The 17479-nt window shown below is 39.8% G+C and overlaps 1 pseudogene; it reads left to right on the forward strand.

Moving 5' to 3' along the window:
* The first annotated feature begins 16047 nt into the window (after window positions 1–16047).
* On the forward strand, window positions 16048–17462 carry LOC124971297 (mRNA decay activator protein ZFP36-like; annotated as a pseudogene).
* Window positions 17463–17479: the final 17 nt, after the last annotated feature.

The following is a 17479-nucleotide window of genomic DNA, read 5'->3' on the forward strand; positions in this document are numbered from 1 at the left end:
TGGATGGAAACCAAGGCTTCACACATGCTAGGAAAGCACCCTGCCACTGAGCTGTATCCCAGCTCACCTCTATACTTTTTAAATACACAATGTCTCACATGCACGAATATTAGGTATTAGAAAAGGCAGGGAAAATGAACAACAGTTGCAGTAGGTGGAATCCTAAGAATGAATGATCTCAAAGGACCCTTCTTTCTTGTATAATCCCCTGCAACCTGTGAATATAATAAGATATTACTTCTGTGCTTATGTTTTATTATATGGCCAAAGGGCAATTATCTGAGCAATCCTGATCTTTTCACACGAATGAACCTTTTAAAAGCAGAGTTTTCTCTAGCTGGTTGGGAAAAGGAAATCGGAGTTTGGAGGGATTCAACACCTGGCATATTGAAATGGAGAAATCTTGTGTCAAGAAACTATAAGTGACCTTTCAGGATCTTAGAGCATCTCCTAGCTGAGTCAGCCAGGAAATGAGGACCACAGTCCTACAGCCACAAGGAACAGAATTCAGCTAACAACCTGCATGCACTTAAAAACAGATTCTTCCCCATAGCCTTCAGATACCAGGCCAACCCAGACTACACCTTGATTTTGGTGTAATCATGGTACAGAACTCAGCTATACCCATCTGCACTTCTGATCTACAAACTATTGAGTTTAAATGGATGTTGTTTTAGGTCACTAGGTTTTCGATTAGTTTTGGCAGCAATAGAAAACTAATTAGGCAAACTTAGATGATTTTGATTCTGGAATTAAAAAGCACTTTAAATGCCATGCATATGGCAAAAATAAAGAAAAATGGGTAAAATAGAGGATTTTAAGGAATATCTAAAAGTGTGTAAAGTAAGTATGCTACAACTAAAAACTACAACAGTCAAAAACTTACTTTATGGGTTTTAATACCAGATTGGACACAACAGAAAATAGGATTCATGAATTTGAAGACAGATCAATAGATTTATTTCAGAGGAGGGAAATGCAAATACAGACTATCTGAGGCATTTGTGACACAGATAAAAAGTAAGGCATATATAACTGGGATCCTGGAAGAAAAGAGAGACATTAAATTCAGAATAATATTTGAGACAATGGTTAAATATTTTTGAAAACCAGTAAAAGAGATCAAGCTATGGAATCAAGAATCTCTGAATTATAATAACTCAAATTTGATTTCCAGTCATGATGGCGTAACAAGGTCCAAAGTACCCACCTGCTGGAAACAACTAGAAATACTAGATAATATTTGAGGTAACCTGTATATTAAACAAAAGCAGCACAGTGTTGTAAAGTTGAAAAAGGAACACAAATGAGGTGAGTCCTCTGCTTGCCCTGGTTTTATGCCTGGAGGCACTTTGTAAAATTAGATAGGAGGGGTAGCACTTCCAGGAAGAGCATGGTGATCCAGAGTTGAGGAAAAAGCAATTGGTATTTGGGAAGGCTGAGACAGCTGGAAGTTTCAGCAAACAAGGGAGTTGTTGACAAGAAAGAACAAAGAAAAGGTGCATGGGAGACCCTTGAGTTTGTCATTGAATATTTAGCTGAGTATGTGAAGAGTGAAACTTCTCAAGTCAGGAAAGGAGCAACTGGGGAATGGTAAGCTGAACAGTTCCCAGAGGTCTCATGGGGCTGGAATATGTGCCAAAGTGGAGCATTCTTGTTAGTCATCCAAGGCCATCAGTGGACATCCTAGAAGAGGTCATGTCTTAGTAGTGGGGATACATTAGGTCTGGAGTGAAGGCAACCATGAACCTAGCCTAATAAAGTTAAAATTAAGGCTTGAAGGAATGGAAATGATTCATAAGTGTCTTAACTCCTTACGAGAATGAAGTCCAATACTCCTTAAAAATTAACAAAATTCACCAGTGCATTCAACAATGTAAATTTGTTATGTCTATTATTCAGTCAGATAGTAAAGCATAAAGAGATGAGAAAATGTGTTGCATATCTAAGAAGTAACACAAATATTGGAAACAGACCAAGTGTTAAGGTCTTAAATGTCCCCCAAAGGCCTATATGTTAAAGCTTGGTCATCAGCCTGTGGCACTATTAATAGGTAGAGAAATCTTAGGGAGGTGGAACATAGTGAAAGTAAACATGGTCACTGGGGGAGTAACCTTAAAGAGGCTATTGGGACCCCAGTCCCTATCCTGTCTTTCTCTGCTTCCCTGCCACCATAACAGGAGCAGGCCTTCTCCACCACACACCCTCGCCATGATGTACTGTGCCACCACAGGCCCAAAGTGATGGGCCCAAGTGACTATGGACTAAAAATGATCCAAATTAAATCTTTCCTACTTTAAGTTCATTTTCTCACAGCAATGGAAACCTGACTAACACAACAAGAAATGACAAATATTAGAAATGTTTGTTGTCATCAAAAATGGTGCAATAAAGAACTCTAAAACATTACCCTTCATAATATTAATGAAAAAAACTATAATGGAGTTCACTTCATGCTGCTCTACCAGTGGTGGCTTATTTTATTTTATTTTATTTTTCTCTCTCTTTTTTATTATAAACAAATGGGATACATGTTGTTTCTCTGTTTGTACATGGAGTAAAGGCATATCATTTGTGTAATCATAAATTTACATAGGGTAATGTTGGTTGATTCCTTCTGTTATTTTTTCCCTTCCCCCACCTCTCCCACCCCTCCCACCCCTCTTTTGCCTCTATACAGTCCTTCCTTCCCCCATTCTTGCCCCCCTCCCTAACCCTAACCCTAAAACTAACCCCTCCCACGCCCCATTATGTGTCATCATCCACTTATCAGCGAGATCATTCTTCCTTTGGTTTTTTGAGATTGGCTTATCTCACTTAGCGTGGTATTCTCCAATTTCATCCTTTGCCTGCAAATGCCATAATTTTATCATTCTTTATGGCTGAGTGATATTCCATTGGATATATATATGCCACAATTTCTTTATCCATTCATCAACTGAAGGGCATCTAGGTTGGTTCCACAATTTGACTATGGTGAATTGAGCAGCAATGAACATTGATGTGGCTGTATCTCTGTAGTATGCTGATTGTAAGTCCTTTGGGTATAGGCCAAGGAGTGGGATAGCTGGGTGAAATGGTGGGTCCATTCCAAGTTTTCTAAGGAATCTCCATACTGCTTTCCAGAGTGGCTGCACTAATTTGCAACCCCACCAGCAATGTATGAGTGTACCTTTTTCCCCACATCCTCGCCAACACCTGTTGTTGCTTGTATTCTTGATAATCGCCATTCTAATTGGGGTGAGATGGAATCTTAGGATGGTTTTGATTTGCATTTCTCTTATTACTAGAGATGTTGAACATTTTCCATATGTTTGTTGATTGTTTGTAGGTCTTCTTCTGTGAAGTGTCTGTTCATTTCCTTAGACCATTTGTCGATTGGGTTATTTGTAATCTTGGTGTAGAGTTTTTTGAGTTCTTTATAGATTCTGGAGATTAGTGCTCTATCTGAAGTATGATTGGCAAAGATTTTTTCCCACTCTGTAGGCTCTTTCTTCGCATTGCTGATAGTGTCCTTTGCTGAGAGAAAGCTTTTTAGTTTGAATCTATCCCAGTTGTTGATTCTTGCTTTATTTCTTGTGCTATGGGAGTCCTGTTGAGGAAGTCTGGTCCTAAGCCGACATGTTGAAGCTCTGGACCTACTTTTTCTTCTATAAGATGCAAGGTCTCTGGTCTGATTCCGAGGTCCTTAATCCATTTTGAGTTTAGTTTCGTGCATGGTGAGAGATATGGGTTTAGTTTCATTCTGTTGCATATGGATTTCCAATTTTCCCAGCATCATTTGTTGAAGAGGCTATCTTTTCTCCATTGCATATTTTTGGCACCTTTGTCTAGTATGAGAAAATTGTATTTATTTGGATTTGTGTCTGTGTCCTGTATTCTGTACCATTGATCTACCTTTCTATTTTGGTACCAATACCATGCCGTTTTTGTTACTATTGCTTTCTAGTAGAGTTGAAGTTCTGGTATTGTGATACCCCCAGCTTCATTTTTCCTGCGAAGGATTGCTTTAGCTATTCTGGGTTTCTTATTCTTCCAGATGAATTTCATGATTGCTTGTTCTATTTGTGTAAGGTACGTCATTGGGATTTTAATTGGAATTACATTGAATCTGTGTAGCACTTTTGGTAGTATGGCCATTTTGACAATATTAATTCTTCCTATCCAAGAACATGGGAGATCTTTCCATTCTAAGGTGTTCTTTAATTTCTTTCTTTAGTGTTCTGTAGTTCTCATTGTAGTTGTGAGATTGATTCCCAAGTATTTTATTTTTTTCGAAGCTATTGTGATTGGGGTAGTTTTCCTAACTTCTCTTTCTGAAGATTCATCACTTATGTATAAAAATGCATTCGATTTATTAACATTGATCTTATATCCCGCTACTTTACTGAATTCACTTATGAGTTCTAAAAGTTTTCTGGTGGAATTTCCTGGTTCCTCTAAGTATATAATCTTATCATCAGCAAATAGGGATAGTTTGAGTTCTTATTTTCCTATTCGTATCCCTTTAATTTCTTTGGTCTGTCTAATTGCTCTGGATAGAGTTTCAAGGACGATATTGAATAGGAGTGGTGAAAGAGGGCATCCCTGCCTTGTTCCAGATTTTAGGGGGAATACTTTCAGTTTTTCACCATTTAGAATGATATTAGCCATGTGCTTAGCGTAGATGGCATTTACAATGTTAAGGAATGTTCCCACTATCCCTATTTTTTCTAGTGTTTTGAGCATGAAGGGGTGCTGTATTTTTTCAAATGCTTTGTCTGCATCTATTGAAATAATCATGTGATTCTTGACTTTAAGTCTGTTGATATGGTGAATTACATTTATTGACTTCCTGATGTTGAACCAACCTTTCATCCCTGGGATGAAACCCACTTGATCATGGTGCACTATCTTTTTAATATGTTTTTGTATGTGATTTGCTAAAATTTTGTTGAGAATTTTTGCGTCGAGGTTCATTAAGGATATTGGTCTAAAATTTTCTTTCCTCGATGTGTCTCTGTCTAGGTATCAGGGTGATATTGGCTTCATAGAATGAGTTTGGGAGAGTTCCCTCCTCTTCTATTTCATGGGATACTTTGAAAAGTATTGGAATGAGCTCCTCTTTAAAGGTTTTGTAGAACTCAGCTGAGAACCCATCAGGTCCCGGACTTTTCTTTGTCGGTAGGCTTTTGATGACTTCTTCTATTTCATTACTTGAAATTGGTCTATTTAAATTGTGTATGTCCTCCTTGTTTAGTTTAGGCAATTCATATGTCTCTAGAAACTTGTTGATATCTTTGAAATTTTCTATTTTGTTGGAGTATAGATTTTCAAAATAGCTTCTAATTATGTTTTGTATTTCAGTCTTGTCTGTTGTGATATTTCCTTGTTCATTCCGAATTTTGGTGATTTGGGTTTTCTCTCATCTTCTCTTTGTTAGTGTGGCCAAGGGTTTATCAATTTTGTTTATTTTTTCAAAGAACCAACTATTTATTTTGTCAATTTTTTGTATTGTTTCTTTTGTTTCAATTTCGTTGATTTCAGCTCTGAGTTTAACTATTTCCTGTCTTCTACTACTTTTGGTCTTGGCCTGTTCTTATTTTTCTAGGGCTTTGAGCTGTAGTGTTAGGTCATTTATTTGTTGATTTTTACTTCTTTTATTGAATGTGCTCCATGAAATAAATTTTCCTCTAAGTACTGCTTTCATAGTGTCCCAGAGATTTTAATATGATGTTTCTTTGTTCTCATTTACCTCTAAGAATTTTTTAATTTCCTTTCTGATATCTTCTGTTATCCATTCATCATATAATAGCATATTGTTTAATCTCCAGGTGTTGGAGTAATTTCTGTTTTTTACTCTTCCATTTATTTCTAATTTCAATCCATATGATCTGATAGAATACAAGGTAGTATCTCTATCTTCTTGTATTTGCTAACAGTAGATTTGTGGCATAAAATATGGTCTATTTTAGACAAAGATCCATGTGCTGCTGAGAAGAAAGTGTATTCGCTCTTTGTTGGATGGTATATCCTATATATGTCCATTAAGTCTAAATTGTTGATTGTGTTATTGAGATCTATGGCTTCTTTATTCAATTTTTGTTTGGAAGATCTGTCCAGTGGTGAGAGAGGCATGTTAAAATCACCTAGTACTATTGTGTTGTGGTCTGTTTGATTTCTGGAATCGAGAAGGATTTGTTTGTCGTACATGGATGAGCCAATGTTCGGGGCATAGATATTTATGATTGTTATGTCTTGCTGATTTATGCTTCCCTTAAGCAGTGTGTAATGTCCTTCTTTATCTCTTCTGACTAGTTTTGACTTGAAGTCCACATTATCTGAAATGAGGATGGATACTCCAGCTTTTTTGCTGTGTCCATGTGCATGGTATATTTTTTCCCATCCTTTCACCTTCAGTCTATGGGAATCTCTTTCTATGAGATGAGTCTCTTGCAGGCAGCATATTGTTGGATCTTTTTTAAAATCCAATCTGCCAGTCTGTGTCTTTTGATTGATGAGTTCAGGCCATTAACATTCAGGGTTATTATTGTGATATGATTTGTATTCCCAGTCATTTGACTCATTTTTGTTTTTTAACATGATTTGGTTTCTCCTTTATTTGGCTATTCCTGTAGGCTAGTTCCTCCCATTGCTGATTTGCATCGTTGTTTTTCATCTCTTCCTCATGGAATATTTTGCTGAGAATGTTCTGTAATGCCGGCTTTCTTTTTGTAAATTCCTTTAGCTTTTGTTTATCATGGAAGGATTTTATTTTGTTGTCAAATTTGAAAGTAAGTTTTGCTGGGTATAAGATTCTTGGTTGGCACCCGTTTTCTTTCAGGGCTTGGTAAATGTTGTTCCAGGCCCTTCTAGCTTTCAGGGTCTGGGTTGAAAAATCTGCTGATATTCTTATTGGTTTCCCCCTGAATGTAATTTGATTCTTTTCTCTTACAGCCTTTAAAATTCTGTCTTTATTTTGTATGTTAGGTATTTTCATAATAATGTGCCTTGGTGTGGGTCTGTTGTGATTTTGTATATTTGGAGTTCTCTAAGCCTCTTGTACGTGGTTTTCCATTTCATTCTTCAGATTTGGGAAATTTTCTGATATTATTTCATTGAATAGATTGTTCATTCCTTTGGTTTGTTTCTCTAAGCCTTCCTCAATCCCAATAATTCTTAAATTTGGCCTTTTCATGATATCCCATAGTTCTTGTAGATTCTGTTCATGATTTCTTACCATCTTCTCTGGTCAATTTTGTTTTCAAGATTAAATATTTTGTCTTCAATGTCTGAGGTTCTGTCTTCCAGGTGTTCTATACTATTGATTATGCTTTCTATGGAGTTTTTAACTTGGTTTATTGTTTCCTTCATTTCAAGGATTTCTGTTTGTTTTTTTTTCAGTATCTCTAACTGTTTATTGAAATGATCTCTTGCTTCCCGTATTTGCTCTTTTAACTGTTGATTGGTGCGATCATTTAATGCCTGCATTTGTTCTTTCATATCCTCCTTCAATGCCTGCATTTGCTCTTTCATCTCCTCGTTTGCTTCCCTGATTGTTTAATTATGTATATTCTGAACTCCCTTTCTGACATTTCTTCTGCTTTGCTGTCTTTGGGTTTTATTGATATAGTATCTAGGTTTGTTTGGGACATTTTCTTCCCTTGTTTTCTCATATTGGTCAGATATCAGTGGGACTCTGAGATATTGCCGATTTCCTCTATTGACTTATAGTGTCCCTGTAGATTTCCAGTATATCACCTCCCAGCCTTCAGTAGCCTGAAGTCTTGGAGGAACTTGATAATCCAGTGCTTCCGAAGAAAGCTGCCCCTAGCCCACTACTGGGTCCAGGGCTGGGGGCTGGTTCTGCGTGGAAATCCTCTCACTGGGCGGGCCTGCTGTTAGAAGCTGGCTGTAGAAAGGGCCTGCCCCCACCTGAGGGAGCCGGGCTGCTCGGGAAAGCCTTTTGCTGTCCTGCCCTGGTCCCAGAAGCTACCTGCGGGCCGGGGCCCACCGCTGGATCCAGGGCTTGGGGTTGGCTCTGCAGAATAGCTCTCACTGGGCAGGTCTGCTCTGAGAACCTGACTGTGGACTAGGCTTGCTGCTGGAGAGAGCAGGGCTGCTTGCGGAATTCTCTCGCTGCCCTACCCTGGTCTGAGAAGCCGCCTGCAGGCCAGGCCCCGCCACTGGGTTCAGGGCTTGCAGTTGGCTCTGTGTGGAAGAGCTCTCACTCGGCGGCCTGCTCCTAGAAGCTGGCTGTGTATCGTGCCTGCTGCCGGAGGGAGCAGGGCTGCTTGGGGAAGACTCTTGCTGCCCTGCCCTGCTCTGAGAAGCTGTCCCCTGTCCGGGTCTGCTGCCCGGTCGAGCTTTACCCTGTGGGAGAGACTCACCACGCGGCTCTGTGTTGGTCTGAGTCTCTCAATACCTCCCCTTCTTGAATCCTGAGTTCTGGAGTGACAGGAGATGCAGTCACCCTCTAGTCCGCCATCTTGGATCTCTGTCCTTATTTTAAAACTGAATTGAGTTTTTTCTTTCTCTCTCTCTCCCTCTCCCTAACCATGGGAGAAGGAGGATTAACCTTATTCCAATCCTGGGCCTTTAGCTCACTGACCATAGGAATGAAGAAATCCAGACTTCTGGGCTGGCACCTGTGAATCTAAGAAATGGCTCTATTGGAAGGATACAAATGAATTATGTTCCTCACAGGGCATGTAGCCTTTGTAAGTACTCTTTAAAAGCCCACTGTCCCCCTATGACAGTTAGAACCATAGCCACTGGAAAAGGAGTCCCCTTTCTCCTTTGCTAGTAAAACAATAAAACTTTTTCCCTTTTTCTCCAAACCTTGTCCTTGTAATTGGGTTGACCTTGGGAATGGACTGAGCTTCCGGTATCAAAACTAGAAAGAACTTCAAGAATCAACTTTTTGGCTCTCTGGAAACAAACAAATAGCTTGTAACAACCCAAGGAGCAACTGAATCTCAGTAAAAACAGCAAATGGTGACATTTTAACTTATCCTAGTCCCATCCCATCCTCCCTGACTCAGAGGTAATTTATAATATGATAGCCTGAATTCATAGTATCAATAACACAGGGAGCAAAGTGTACCTCATTTATAAAGAATTATCCTTGGGCTGGGTTGTGGCTCAGTGGTAGAGCGCTTGCCTAGCACGTGTGAGGCACTGGGTTTGATCCTCAGCACCACATAAAAATAAAAAAAATAAAGGCATTGTTGTCTCTCTACAACTAAAAAAAAATTAAAAGAAGATGTGCTCCAGTTTATATTGGTATCACTGTTGGAAAATAATTAAAAATAATTTTAAAAAAGAATTATCTTTAAAAATCTGTTGGCTTCATGGAAGACTCACTCAAAAAGTTTATCTTTACCTTACCTATCTCAGAAATTGCCAAGTGCTAAAGTCACTGACTACAGTGCTGTACATTTATTTAAAATATTTACAGGCAAATATTCTATTCCCTGTTACCTGAGGCAATAGATGACAGTTAAAGAAAACAATGACCTAATAAAATGCTTGGAAAGAAAGGTTTCTGAATGAAAAACTTTGGGGAACAGGTTTTCAAAAGCCTCTGATTATTGCAAGATAGTTTCCTGACCAAGGACGTGCCCAGGGAAGTGTTCATGCTAAGGAGGACCCTAATTTGTCACTTTTGGCTGACCTTGGGCTTCTGCACAAGCAGGATGTCAAGACTATGACAGTTTTAAACTCCTGGTTCCATGGTGAAGGTGTGCCCCAACACATGGAGCCACTCTGGAAAGATAGACTTTATCCAATACAACACTGTTAGGCTAACTGAACAGAGATGTCAGCAACTGCACACAACAAAGAAAACAGATGTCAAAAATTAGTTCAGAAGCCAGATATAGTGGCACATGCCTATAATCCCTGCAACTCAGGAGGCTAAGGCAGGAAGATACTAAGTTCAAAGTCAGCCTCATCGACTTAGCAAGACCCTAAGCAACTTAGTGAGACCCTGTCTCAAAATTAAAAATAAAAGGGTTGGGGATACAGTTCAGTGGTAAAGTGCTCCTAGGTACAATTTACTCCCAGTACAAAAAAATAGTTTAGAAAAGTTACTAAACAACTACTACAAGAAAAATCAAAAGCAAGCCCTTGATTAAGGGGAGAATTTAATTTCCAGAGTTTATAATAGTGTAATAGGAAACTGATTTATCATTTATAATTCAATTTAATTAAATATATCAGTAGAATAAAGAAAAACAGCCAGGCATGATGGTGTATGCCTGCAATTCCAGCTACCCAGGAGCCTGAGGTAGGAGGATCACAAGTTCAAGGCCATCCTCAGCAACATAGTGAACCTCTGTCTCAAAATACAAAAAATAAAAAAGGGCTGGGATTGTGGCCAATAGTAAGGGCACCCTGGGTTCAATCTCCAGTACTGCAAAATAAAAGATAGATAGACAGGCGTGATCATTTCAATGGTTACAGAAGAATTATTTGGAAAAATTAATGTACATTCACAGGGGGAAAAACCCCTCTCAGTAAACTAGGAATATAAGGAAACTTCCTCAATCTGTTAAAGGACATTTACAAAAAGCCACAGTCTATATTGTATTATACGGTGAAAGCTTAAACACTTTCTCTCAAGCCCATTAATTTTTCCTCACCTGTATAAGCCTGGCATCCCTGGAAATAAAATTGATGGGCATCCAGTAGGGTAGCTGTTTAATATTACCACTGGAAAAAGGTCAGGATTCAAAGAGCAGGAGTCTTAGGACAATTGCCTCCTTAAAAATGAGGGTTCCTTACTTAGTTCCCAGACCCAAGCCCATCTTCAGACCCAGAACCATTTGTAGGGAGATTTGCCCATGTCCTTCAAGGAAGGATCATACAATATTGTAGCAGGCATATATTTAAAATGCTTACCATCATTTTTCCCCAAAGGAAACTATGACCATTTATTTGGGTGACTATACACTAGGGGAAGTGGAATGCCCAGAAAGTTTTAGACACACCTTTCTCAGTTGGCATCTATATAAAGATGCTGAAAGCATCATCATGGCCCTCAGGTCAGAGTTGGGGTATATTGGGTCCAGGTAATAAATGGAATCTCAGTGTAAATCTGACTCATAGTGGCCCACTGTATCTGCAAACCTTCCCGGTGGTCATTTCCCCATTCTCAAAGTGCATAATTGAAATTTACATATGTGGAGGTTGGATTCATCTCCACATGGGGTCCTTTACTCTGTGCAGTGAGATCTTTCATAGTAACGACAGCCAAATGGAAATTCATTCTTCCTCCTTCCCCCACCAACCAAGACAGTAAATTATAAGCAACATCTCACCCTAGGGGTGACAGGGCTAAGTGCCACCATTAAAGATCAAAAGGAAAAAAGAGTGGTGATCCTTATATATTTAACTTACCACTCAGTAAACTAGGAATAAAAGGAAACTTTCTCAGTATGTTAAAGGATATTTACAAAAAGCCACAGCCTATATTGTATTAAACGGCGAAAACTCAAGCTCATTAGTTTCTCCTCACCTGTATCAATTTTGCTGATAAGCCTGGCATCCCTGGCCACTTTAGAAACCAGCTAGATCCTAGAGAATGACTGTAGACTACCACAAACTAAACCAAACCACACAAAGTTTAACTTCTCAAAATACAGCACCAGGTAAGATGTGTTGGGATCTGGAGGTAACATATTCCTACAAATGCTTCTCTGGCCTGCATAACAGTTGACACAGAAGGCTGCCAGCTTTGAGTGGATCCTAGGGTAGGAAATGCTCTGTAGCATGTCCAGGCTATTTCTTAGATCATCTGTTCTGGCTGGCCCTATGGTGTTGAAAATGTCAGTAGTGGGAAAAGATGAAGTACGAGGATGACATCTCTGAGATTTTGGAGGAAGGCCATGGAATACAACAGAAAACTATGGTACTTTTGAGAAACCACTTTCTGTTAGGTTCCATAAACCTCATTTTACCATGCTTTTCCAGTTCATTTATTGAATAACCCAGATTTGCCAATTTTAATTTTTATTGTGGTCCAGAACAAGAATACACTTTTTATTTTTATTATTATTATTATTATATTTGGTACCAGGGTTTGAACCCAAGGGTGCTTAACCACTGAGCAACATCCCCAGCTCTTTTCAATATTTTATTTAGAGACAGGGTCTTGCTGAGTTGCTTAGGGCCTCGCTCAATTGCTGAGGCTGGCTTTGAACTTGAAATCCTCCTGCCTCAGCCTCCTGAGTTGCTGGGAATATAGGCATGTGCCGCCATGCCCAGCAGAAATACACTTTTAAATAGGTCTGGTCTATCATACACAAAATATCCTCAGTCATATGACCTATCATACCTTGTGGTGCTTTATGTATCTTTGGCAGATAAAAATGATGTATGGAGCCTTTGGGAAGTCCTTATGTGTGAGTCACAATACACTCCATCAGCATTTTTATTGGTAACGTGAATTGAACCCAGGAGCACTTAACCATTGAACCACATACCCAGCCCTTTTTAAAATTTTTATTTTAAGACAGAGGCTAGCTAAGTTGTTTAGAGTCTCTCTAAGCCTCCTAAATCTGTGGGATTACAGGCATGCACCACCATGCCCAGCCCCATTAGGATTTTGAAACAAAGCAATATCATATTCTGCAGATAACCATTCTTTAGAGGACATGTTTCTTTTTTTTATTTTAAAAATTTGTTCATTTTAGATATACATGAGATTGAAGTGTATTTTGACATATTATACATACACGGAGTATACCTTATTCTATTAGCACCCCATTCTTGTAGTTGTATATGATATGGAGTTTCACTAGTCATGTGTTCATATATGAACATAACAACTTACACCCAATTCATTCTACTGTCTTTCTTATTCCCATCTCCTTCCCTTCCCTTTATTCCCCTTCCTCTAATCCAATGAACTTCTATTCTTCCCTCCCCCTCCCCCTTTATTGTGCATTAGTATCCTCATATCAGAGAAAACAGTTGGCCTTTGGTTTTTTGGAATGGCTTATTTCACTTAGGATGATTGTCTCCAGTTCCATCCATTTACTCGCAAATGCCATAACTTCATTCTTCTTTATGTCTGAGTAATATTCCATTGTGTATATATGCCACATTTCCTTTATCCATTCATCTGTTGAAGGGCACCTAGTTTGATTCCATAACTGAACTATTGTGAATTGAGCTGCTATAAGCATTGATGTGACTGTGTCATTGTAGTATGCTGATTAAGTCCTTTGGGTATGAACCAAGGAGTGGGATAACTGGGTCAAATGGTGGTTCCATTCCAAGTTTTCTGAGGAATCTCCATGCTGCTTTCCACAATGGTTGCACCAATTTGCAGCCCCACCAACGTTGTATTAGTCAACCTTTTCCCCCATATTCTCACCAACATTTATTGTTACTTATATTCTTTTTTTTTTTTTTTTTTTTTGCGGTACTGGGGATCGAACTCAGGGCCTTGTGCTTGCGAGGCAAGCACTCTACCAGCTGAGCTATCTCCCCAGCCCTTACTTATATTCTTGATAATTGTCATTCTGACTGGAGTGAGATGGAATCTCAGTGTGGTTTTAATTTGTATTTACTTAATTGCTAGAGATGTCGAACATTTTTCATATATTTTTTGACCATTTGCATTTATTCTTCTGCAAAGTTCCTGTTCAGTTCCTTTGCCCATTTGTTGATTGGGTTATTTGGGGTTTTTTTTTTGGGGGGGGTTAAGTTCTTTATATATCCTGGAGATTAATGTTCTATCTGAGGTGCAGGTGGCAAAGATTTTATCCTATTCTTCATGTTCTTGATTGTTTGCTGTGAAGAAGCTTTTTAGTTTGATACCATCCCATTTATTGATTCCTGATTTTAGTTCTTGCACTCTAGGAGTCTTGTTGAGGAAGTCAGTTCTTAAGCTGACATGATGGAGAGTTGGGCCTACATTTTCTTCTAGTAGGCTTAGGGTTTGAGGACATATTTGTAGCTTGGTATTGACCCAGTCTGTTTGTGCTTACTCAGTCCTTCCCTCAAAATGAGTAACTCTAGAATTCTAATATCAAAGACACAGGAGGGAAATTCTAAAGATAAGAGTATGTTTGAGACCCTGGAGAAACAAAAATAGGCAATTAGAAACTCAAAAAAATGTTAAACTATTTAAAAAGAAACTTAGAAATAACTTGTTTTATGAATTTGATCATGTTATCTTCTTCAACATCTTATTCAGTTAAAGTCCATGACTCATAACTCCTACATCTGAATTGCTTGTGGGTTGGCTTCTAACTTTTCACTTTTTATTTCTGACTCTAAGTATGCCTGGCGATTTTTGATTGAATACTACTTTGCATGAGAAATAGTACAAGCTTTAGATGGGCTTTATTTTCTGACAGGCAATTATAGTAGTGACAAGTTATCTTAATTCAGTTATCTATTGAGCTAATTCAAAGTGGAGCATTAGTCAGGTGTAGTGAAACATACCTGAAATCCAAGCAATTCAGGAAACTGAGGCAGGTGGATTGCAAGTTCAAGGTCAGTCTTGGTGACTTAGTGAGGCCCTCAGCAACTTGGCAAGACCCTGTCTCAGAATAAAACATAAGTAGTTGAGGATGTAGCTCAGTGGTAAAGTACCCTGGGTTAAATCACCAGTGCCAAAAGAAAAAAGAAACAAAGTAGGTTATTAATCTTTGTAGGATCCTGTCTAAGGGGCCTGGGGATGTAGCTCAGTAGTATAGTGCTTGCCTAGCATGCATGAGGCCCTGGGTTCAACCCCAGCTCCACAAAAATAATAATAACAAATGAATTAAAAAATAAGATCCTGCCTATGTTGACTCTCCTCTAATTGGTAGGTAAAGTCCTTCAGAGGTTCAAACTGAAAGCCTGTGTTATTTATCAAGACCTGTCATCATTGGCACAAGTTTTGCACTTGACCACTGTGCACCTCCAAATTTGTCCCATGCCATTCACCAATCATTGTACTCCTTGTGGGTGAAAAGTTACTTGGTGTATTGGATATATTTCTTTTCACTTCTTTGTGTCAATGATCTTGCCACTTAAGTCCTACTGTCTTAGCTTAGGGCTCTCTTATGGTAAGGAGCTAGCTGCAACATGGCTGCTTACTTTGTTGTGCTGGCAGGGTAAGCTGCCTCCATCTGCTGAGATGGAATCTTAAATAATTTAACATCATGGGTGTAACATCCTGTCATTTTTGCCTAATTTATCCACAAGAAGCAGTGTCTTTTCTGCCTACCCTGAGAAGAGGGGATTATATGGGACATAAACCATTGGGGGATCATTAAAGATGTGTGCCACAATTGTCGACAAAGGAAAAGGGACAAAAGAGGGAGTATGAGCATTTAATAGTGCTCACAAATGTCATGGCCAAGAGTTTTCTTTAGAAGTCAATTTTGTAATTTTGTTTCATTGCTTGCGGTACATTTAGTCATTCACTACATCTCTCATCTGCAAAATTTGTTAGCTGAAGTAGTGTCACAGGATTTGATGATCAGAGAGTAAAACACAATGGAGATGCAGATATATATGTGCATATATATATATATATATGATATGACTCACATACAGATATAGTGTTATTAAATCATAGGATACCCATTGTCAGAATGCAAAACATAGTGTTGGGCACAGTGCTGAATATCTGTAAGGGATTTCAAGTTCAAAGACAGCCTCAGCAACTTAGCAAGGCCATAAGCAATTCAACCTGTCTGTAAATAAAATATTTTAAAAAGTTGGGCTGGGGTTGTAGCTCAGTGGTAGAGCACTTGCCTAGCACATGTGAGGCACTGGGTTCAATCCTTAGTACCACATTTAAATAATAAATAAAATAAAGGTATTGTGTTCATCTACAACTAAAAAAAATTTTTTTAAGTGCTGGGGATGTGGCTCAGTGGTTAAGAACACCTGGGTTCAATCCTCAGTACCAAAGGGAAAAAAAGAGCAAAATATAGACTCAACACCAAAGATTCACATAATCATGTGGAAAACAAATAGGCAGTGTGTATACACATGTGAAAATGGAATGATTTGAAGAAGAGGATGTCATGTATTAAAGGCAAAGCTGAATGGGAGAATGGGTGGGAAGAAAGAATCATTAAGCATGCATATGATTAAATTAAACAATGTATATTATTGGTAGTTTCCAGATACATGTTTAAAAACTAGAAATCAAGCTCCAACTTTTGGCCCACGCGGCCACCTGTGCTATCATGGCTCTCACTGCCATCTACAAGAGCCTCTGGTCGCTGAGCCCTCACCTGTCATCCTACAGAGGGACTGAGTCCTCTAGATTCTGGAGCCTGAACTCATCTGACTCAAGCCCATCTGTTTAGGGAATGTTCCACAGGCATACTTGGCAGCAGTCACTGAGTCAATGGTGTGAGCAAAGGCCCACCACTCAGGCTGGATTGGAATGCCATCCAGTGGACTTGTGATACTTGCCTGTAGCCTTGGGAACATCCGCGATAAGCAGAGTTAATCACCTTTTCAGTGGTTGATGCAGAAGGAGCCTCCCCTCACGTAAGCAGCTGCGTAGTCTGTGTAACCAAAAGCTTGGTGCACAATAAAGGGATTTTGTTTCACCACCACCTTGAGCAAGTCCCCGGTGTCTATGTGTAGGTGACACTGTTGCCCTCACCCCTCCAAGGAAGAAACCCCATTCAATACATCTGGAGTCACTTCCCACCTGCTTGGTCACTCCACCAGCCTAGTGGAGGATCACAGCTGTGACTTGGTGCCTGCACCCCCTACCTTTCACCCCTTGTTCCCCGCCCAGGCCCCAAGAAATCACGTCATCCACTTTGCCTACTGTGACCCCTACCACCGCTTTCCACTACAATACTGCACTGTGTTGGATCTTCTCAGAGAGTGAGCACTGCCACTATGGGGTGAAGTGCCAGTTTGCCCGTGACCTGGGCGAACTGTGCCAGGCTAATGGCCACCCCAAGTACAAGATGGAACTCTGAAAAAATTTTACCTTCAGGGCCGCTGCCCCTATGGCTCACAGTGTAACTTCATTCACAACCCCAATGATGACCTGCTGGCCCCTGGCCACCCCCATGTGCTGCTCCAGAGCTTCAGCTTCTCTGGCTTGCCCTCTGGCTGCAGAACCTATTCGCGACCACCAGGACTGGCAGGCCCTTCTCTGTCCTCATGTTCCTTCTCGCCTTCCAGCTCCCCATCACTACCTCGGGATGTTCCACTGTCACCTTCTGCCTTCTCTGCTGCCCCTGGGACTCCTGTGGCTTGAAGGGACCCCACCCCAGCCTGTTGCCCCTCTTACTGAAGGGCCACTCCTAGCAACCTCTGGGGGCCCTTGGGTACACATTTCTGTATACTCCCTGGGATCTGACCCTGATGAATATGCCAGCAGTGGCAGCAGCCTGGGGACATCTGACTCACCTGTCATTGAGGCTGGAGTTTTGGGGTCACCTCAGCTACCTGCAGTGCCATGACTCCCTATCTTCAATCGTATCTATGTTTCTGAGTGACAAGTGCCTACCTAGTA

The sequence above is a fragment of the Sciurus carolinensis genome, chromosome X (assembly GCF_902686445.1).
Source record: "Sciurus carolinensis chromosome X, mSciCar1.2, whole genome shotgun sequence".
Classification (NCBI taxonomy): domain Eukaryota; kingdom Metazoa; phylum Chordata; class Mammalia; order Rodentia; family Sciuridae; genus Sciurus; species Sciurus carolinensis.